We start from the raw sequence: 7633 nt of genomic DNA, 5'->3' as shown, positions 1-7633 counted from the left end.
TTCAGAGGGATCAGTTTTTTGAGTGTAGTTGGGAAGGCTTAAGGGAGGGTTTTGCTTGAGAGGATTAGGAGAGGAACAGAGGGAATAGTTGGTGAGGAACAGTGTGGATGGAGGACAGGAGTAAGGTAGATGTCAAAAAAACTAGGAAAAGGTAAGGATTATTTTTGGGCCTTTATGAATTTGGGAAAGGTTTATGAATGGATAGACAGGAAGGTACTGTGGGATATATTGCAGATATATGGGATAGGAGGAAAGCTGTTAAGAGCAGTCAAGAGTTATTACAAGAGTAGTAGAGCCTGTGTTAGAATCAGAAATGGGAAGAGTGAGTGGATTGAGGTAAAGGTAGGACCTCACCAGGGATGTGTTATGTTGCCTTGGCTGTTCAATTCATAAATGGATGGGGTGGTGTGGGAGGTAAATGCAAGGGTAATGGGTTGGGGATTGGAGATGGTTAAAGAAAATGGGAGGTAAGCCAGTTGTTTGCTGACAACACTATGCTCATAGCGGGATTAAGGAAGTTTGGGAAGGTGTGTGAAAGAAGGAAGTTGAAGGTAAGTGTGGGTAAAGTAAGGTGATGAGATGTATAAGGGGAGAGGAAGGCAGCAAACTGGAAGTGAATATTAAGGGAGAGAGACGAGGAAGTGGATAGCTTTAGATACTTTGGTGCAAGTGTGGTGGGAAAGGAAGGAATTGAGGTGGAGGTAGAATGTAGGTTGAGAGAATCTAGTAAATGCCTTGGGAGATTAAAAAGTGTATATAATGAGAAATAGACATATGGGAATGGGTGCTAAAAGGAGATTGTATGAAAGTGATTGTGCCAATACCACTGTATGGGGAAGAAAGATGGAATATAAGAGAGTAGTAGTTTAAATGTGTTTAAGATGAAATGCCTGAGAAGTATGATAGGAGTTACTAGGGTGGATAGAGTGAAAAATTAGGAGAGCCAGGGTGGAAAGGGAGTTGGGAGATAGGGTTGATAAAAGAGCATTGGGATGATTTGGACACATGGAAAGAATAAGTGAAGAAAAACTAGTAAAAATAGGTGTGCAAGCAGTGAACATGAGGGGGATACCAAGGATGAGATGGATGGATGGGGTGAAAGAGGCACTGGGAAAGAGAGGAATGTCTGTTGAGGAAGGGAGAAGACAGAAGATAGGGGTGAGTACTGAATGGTTGTGTATGGATGATGAAGTGATGCATGGAGGGGTGAGGGAGTTTGTGTGAATAATATTTTGATGCAGCCTGAAGGGATTTCTCCCCATCTTCTCTTTTTCTGCATGAGGGGACAGAGAGGTGGGGTTGCCAATTAAATGAATCGGTCTATCTTTGGATGTGCTGTGTCTTGCTACATTGCTTGTGACCTGGGACAGTGGGCGAGATACATGGATGACCTGTCATCTAGGAGGAGCCAAGAGAAGAGGGAGGGAGGGGTGGTGGATAGGAGTGTAGTGTGTGGGGATAAAGTAGGTGAGAGTGAATTTGTGCCTTTGACTTTGGCTACTTCCCTTGTAAGTGGGAAAAAGCCACTGGTATATGTACAGTATGTATTTATATAGGTATGGAGGTGAAGAGGAGAGTGGGGGTAGAAAAGGTGAGAGATAGGGTTGATGAAAGTGTATTGGGATAGAAAGATTAGTAAAAGAAGTGTGGAAGGCAGAGGTGGATGATGGATGGAGTGAACATGAGGGGATGACCAAGGCTGAGATGGATGGGGGTAAAAGGAGCATAGAGCAAAAGGCGATGTCTATTGAGGAAAGAAGAGAGAAGACAAAAGATTGGGGTGAGTGGAGAATTGTTGTGTATGGATGATGCTGTAATGCATGGAAGGGGATAGGGAGTGGTTATGTGTGAATGTTATTTTGCTGCAGCCTAACTGGATTTCTCCCTGTCTTCTACTTTTCTGCATGTGGGGGGGGGGGCAGTCTCTGATGAAGTGAAGTGGCTTTGCTGTGGATGTAATATGCCTTGCTACTTCTGACCCAGGGCAATGGGTGAGATGCATGGATGACCTGTCATCCAGGAAGAGCCAAGTAAGAGGGAGGGAGGGGTGGTGAATGGGAGTGGAATTATGCCTTTTGACTTTTGCTGCCTCCCTTGTGTGGGGAAAAAACCCTTGGTATATGTATGTATGTATGTAGGTGTACTATGAGGGTGGTTTTGGCGCATCCTGTAATTACTCGTAGTGCTCCATTCAGCAGTGTTTGTAAATTGTTTGTGTTTTATTTGCTGATTTTTTGTAACCATACTGTGGAGGCATATTCTAAAGAGGTTCTTATGAGTTGTTTGTCAATTGTTATTACTGTCTTTTTGTTTTCCAAAGTCTGTGCTAGAGATAATTTGCAGAATTTTTTTGTTGATTTTTGTTTTTAGGTCCTTGACATGTGGGCTGAATGTCATGAAGCCTGTACTACTATGACTAAAACAAAATCCAAGCAACTGTGATGCAGGCCTTAAGGTTGATTTATGATCTAACACAATGAGAGCAAATCTGGAATGAAATCATACAAAGAGGTTTGGAAGTAGAGGATATTAATACCATCAGCACCAGAAATCAGCTCCATTGATATGGACATCTAAAGCAAATTGAGCAGCACAGATGGCCTGCCAGAGCCTTTGAGTGGATTCCACACACGAGGAGACCAGTTGGCAAGCCCAGGAAAAGGTGGATACAGAACATTCAAGAAAATTTACAGATTCTGGGAACCACACTGGAGGAGGTCAATGAGAGGAAGACTTACACAGACAGAAATGAGTGGAGGAGGCTTATTAATATGAACAGACCTTAAGCCTAACCAAAGGGTGGTGAGCAGGTGATGTGAAGTAGGGAGTGTAGATGTAGGCCATGAGGAATGCCCCCCACTTCTCTCCCTATCTACCTATGTGACTTTCCTCACCTTTGCAACAAGACCACATTTTCCACCCCTCCTTCACCTTCCATGTTATAGCGAGAAAGGAGAGCATGCCCCAAGCTAGGCTATCAGTTTATTTTAAGTTCGTGAGGACAGAGCTTTGAACTGGTTTATTGACAAAAATTCCATATTTCAAGGGGGAAAAATGGGAGTCAGGTAGTCCCATAACACCAGAAATATAGGTCACTAGAAACACACAATTTGAGTAACTCAGTAAGGATCAATAGTTTTATATATATATGGGTTACATGGGTGGAGCCGTTACCAGGGTTAAGGAATGGGAGACTGATTGGAAAGACGATAATGTCAGCAAGGGGAGCCAAAGCATCACTTCTGATGAGAACTCCGTTCATGAACGTTGGTTTCTATATTTCTTTCCTCCCTCCACCCACCCCTTCAATGAGCTACATTGTAATATGAAATATTTTAGAGTAATAGAATATAAATAAATATATACTATATATATATATATATATATACACACACACTGTATTTACCTAGTTGTATTTTACGGGAAGGGGAGCTATGCTCGTGGGGTCCCGTCTTCATTTCTCATTTTATCTAAACAATTTTTAAATTCATGTATTGTTTTTGCACACACCACTTTCTCATCTAACTTGTTCCAACTGTCTATTACTCTGTGAGGAAAGCTGTTCTTTTTCAAATCTCTTCTATAGCTGTCTTTTTTTTTATTTTCTTTCCGTGTCCTCTTGTATTTCTGTCATCCCATTTTATCAGATTCTCTCTATCAGTAATTTCTATGCCTTTCATGATTCTGTAAATAGCTATCAAATCTCCTCTCTCTTCTTTGCTCTAGTGTCTGTAGTTCAAGTTTTTGTAGTCTCTCTTCATATGATAGTTTTGAGAGTGTTGGTGCCAGTTTTGTAATTGCTCTTTGTATTCTTTCAAGTTTTTTTATACATTTTTTTGTACTTGGTGACCATATCGTTGCTGCATATTCTAATCTTGGTCTTATCAGGGTGATTAGGATTTTCCTCACCATTTCTTCATCCAGGTATGTAAATGCCACTTTGATTGTTCTTATTAAATTATAAGTTTCTCCAAAAATCTTATTTATATGTTTCTCAGGTGACATATTATTCATAACAATGACTCCCAGGTCCTTCTCATTTTCTACTTTTTTTATTCCTTCTTCTCCCAAATTATATGATCCTGTTATTCTGTTTTTGCTTTTTCCAAATTCCATTATACTACACTTTTTTGTATTGAACTCCACTTCCTACTCCATTCCTGTACTTTATTTAGATCTCTCTGTAGTGATTCACAATCTTCTTCAGTTTTCACTCTTTTCAGTAGTTTTGCATCGTCTGCAAAGAAGCTCATATAGCTTTCAATTCCTTCATCCATATCATTAATATATATAGCAAACATTATTGGGGCCAGAACTGTTCCCTGCGGGACACCGCTTATTACTTCATTCCATTTTGAGTGCTGGTTTCTTATCACTACTATCATTTTTCTTTCTTGCAAAAAGTCTTCCATCCAATTTAGTAATTTACCTTGTATTCCTCCTTCAGATTCTAGTTTCTTAAGCAACTTCTTATGTGGTACTTTGTCAAAAGCTTTTTTTAGGTCTAGAAATGCACAATCAGCCCATACATCTCTTTCTTGTATTATATCTATTAGCCTTGAATAGAAACATATTAAATTGGTGACACTGGAACTTTTCCTTCTTTCAAGGAACTGCTTATTATGCTATGTATTTTGTCTGCCAGTTCATTCCTGCATTCTTTCAGAATCCAGTTTGCTATTTCATCTGGTCCATGCGATTTTCTGACATCAAGATTACTCAAGTGTATCAATATTTCATTCTTTGATACTTCTATTTCTTCTATAGGGGGGACTTTCTCTTTCCATTCAATCTCTTCAGGTTGTATGTTCTCCCTTGTAAACACTGATTTAAAATGTTTGTTCATAATTTCCGCCATTTCCATTTCCTCAGTGTATTCAACTCCCCCTTGTCTTAATTTCTCCAAGTCCTGTTTGTTTTTCAGTTTATTGTTTACAAATCTGTAGAATAGTTTTGGTTGATCTTTACATTTTTCTATGACGTCTTTTTCATATTTTCTCTTTTCCTCTCTGCACGTTTGTACATATTCATTTCTATAACCGGTATATATTTTCCATTTTTCAGGTCTTCTGTCTTTTTTCCATCTGGTCCAGGCTTTGTCTCTTTTGTCTTTTAACTCCCTACAACTTTTGTTGTACCAGCATTTTACATATTCTTTTTCTTGTTTTTGTCTTGGGACATACTTTTCCACTCCTTTTTTGTAAATTTTTGTCAAAATATTCCATTTCTTTTCCACTGATGTTTCTTCTTTGTATATTTCTTCCCAGTTTTCTTGTTGAAAGAATTCTCTTATTTTATCAAAGTTTGTTTTTTCATACATCATTCTTCCTTTTCTATATTGTTCATTTCTTTTCATATATTTTTCTTCATTAAGTTCCAGTTCAATCAATATGTGGTCACTTTTACCTATTGGTGTTTTATATTCAATCTTGTCCACTATTCTAGGTTCAGATGTAATTAATAAGTCTAGTCTCGATGGTTCTTCTTCATTTCTATACCTAGTGTTCTCCTGTATCCATTGTGTCATTGTGTGGTCAATAATCATCTCAAGTAGAGCGTTTCCCCATGAGTCGTCTCCACCCTTCACTGTCATTTCTTCCCAGCAGATTTCTTTGCAATTAAAGTCGCCCATCATAACTATTCTTCCTCCATCTTCCATTATTTTATTTAATGTTATCTTTGTGTCCTCTAACATACTTTTATGTTCACTCTCCTCCCATGAGGCTGTTTTTGGAGGCACATAATTTATCACAAATTTTCTGCTCTTCTTATCTCTGTCTTCCACTTCTATCATAATCATCTCTACTGTATTCTTTCCATATATGACACCTTTCATGTTTATATCCTTCTTAGTCAGGAACATAACTCCACCCCCTTGCTTTTTCTCTCTGTTTCTAATCCAATAATTGTATGCATCATGTCCTACACTGTTGGGTGGTAGTGGGCCTTTTAATTTTGTTTCTACAATTCCCATTATGTCCGGTTCTTTTTCCTTCAAATAATCATTCAGCTCATTCAATCCTGTTATTAATCCATCTATATTTGTGTAAGACACTCTTAGTTTTCTGCCACTTCCATTGTGTTCTCTGTTTCCCTTATGTTTTTCTTTTGTATGTCGAACTTCCTTAGTTTCATGTTCACTACTCTCCAATAGAATCTCTCTTTCTCTGACTCCGTTCTGTTCTCGTTTTTTGCCTTAGCTTCCAGTCTTTTCTGCTTTTCTTCCTCTCTTTCCTCTTTATTCATTTCCCTTTTTATCCATATCTTTTTATATTGTTCACTTGTTGCTAGTTTCCCTGTTTTGGATAAGATATTCTCTGCCGTTGTTTGTGACTTGAATTTAATCTTAATTGGTCTGGTCTTGTCTGTGCTATACTTTCCGAGTCTAAATTTCTCTTCGATTTGTTTCATAATTTCTGGTTCATCTTCCTGAACTGATTTTAGTAATTGGCTTACTTTTTCATTTTCCTCTTTGATTCTTGTGGTTCTATCTGTGTTGTGTTTCTCTTCCATTCCTAATATAATTATACATTTCTTCTTGTCTGCTAAATCTCTTACTATATTCTCCTTTTGTCTCATCACTTTAATAACTGAGTCTTCAGTATGTTCTTTCAATTGCTGTTTGACTATGTCAGTGAATGAAACCTTATTTCCTTCTTGGGTTGTTTTCCAATTCTTAGTTTCTTTAGCTATTGTCTCTCTGTTTTCTTTACTATTCTTCTTCAATTCCTCATTCTCCACCTTTACTTCTCTTAACTGTCTTTTTAGGTCTTCTATTTCATCAGTTAAGATTTAATTCGCCTTTTCTAGTTCTTCCAATCTTTCAACCCTTTGTAAAATGGTGTTCATATGACCTAACCTACTCTCCAAGTCCTCGATCACCTTATCAACCTTCTCCTCTAGTCTTGTCAGTCGGGGGGGGGGGGTTGTGTCCCCCCCACCCTCTTTAAATCCCTTGAAAATATTCTCATCACTTTCTACTGTATTACTCTTATCTATACTTCTAATCTTTACATTTTTATTAGACATTTCGTCGTCGTCGGGAGGCCTTTTGTTTACCTTTCGCCTGTCTGCCTGGGCCAAGTCTACTCCTTCCTCATTTCCTTCCATTTCCCTCAGTAATCCCTCCCCCTTTCCTCTTTCCCTACTTTCCTACTACTCCACGAGCAATTTCCCCCCCACCCTGTAAAAACAATAGGCACTTCTCTTTGCGTTGGGATCCACAAACTTCAATTTTCTTCAGAACGTCTTCTAAGCCGTCCATTCGTTGAAGTGTGTGTGTGTGTGTGTGTGTCTAAGATAGTCACATGTTAGTTCATTACACTGTGTGGAAAAATATTTCTGACAAGGAGTAAGGACTCCGTTCATGCAAACTGACAATGCTTGGCATACCTAACACAACATACATGATACATATAGGTAGATGTAGTAATAATACAGTATGGCCTCCATCGCTCACTATATGATAGGGATTTAAGATACGAAGGGTTAGTTATTACATCCTCGCAGTAGCCCTCTTGTTCACTAGCTTGTCCCTCGCAGTAGTCCTCTCGTTCACTAGCTCGTCCCTCGCAGTCAGCGTGCACTACGTGGTTGTGTGCATTACGTGGTCCTATAGTTGCTTGTAATTCGT

Source organism: Oratosquilla oratoria, chromosome 16 (genome assembly GCF_046742065.1).
Source record: "Oratosquilla oratoria isolate Oo_2021 chromosome 16, ASM4674206v1, whole genome shotgun sequence".
Classification (NCBI taxonomy): domain Eukaryota; kingdom Metazoa; phylum Arthropoda; class Malacostraca; order Stomatopoda; family Squillidae; genus Oratosquilla; species Oratosquilla oratoria.
This window is presented reverse-complemented; position numbering follows the sequence as displayed.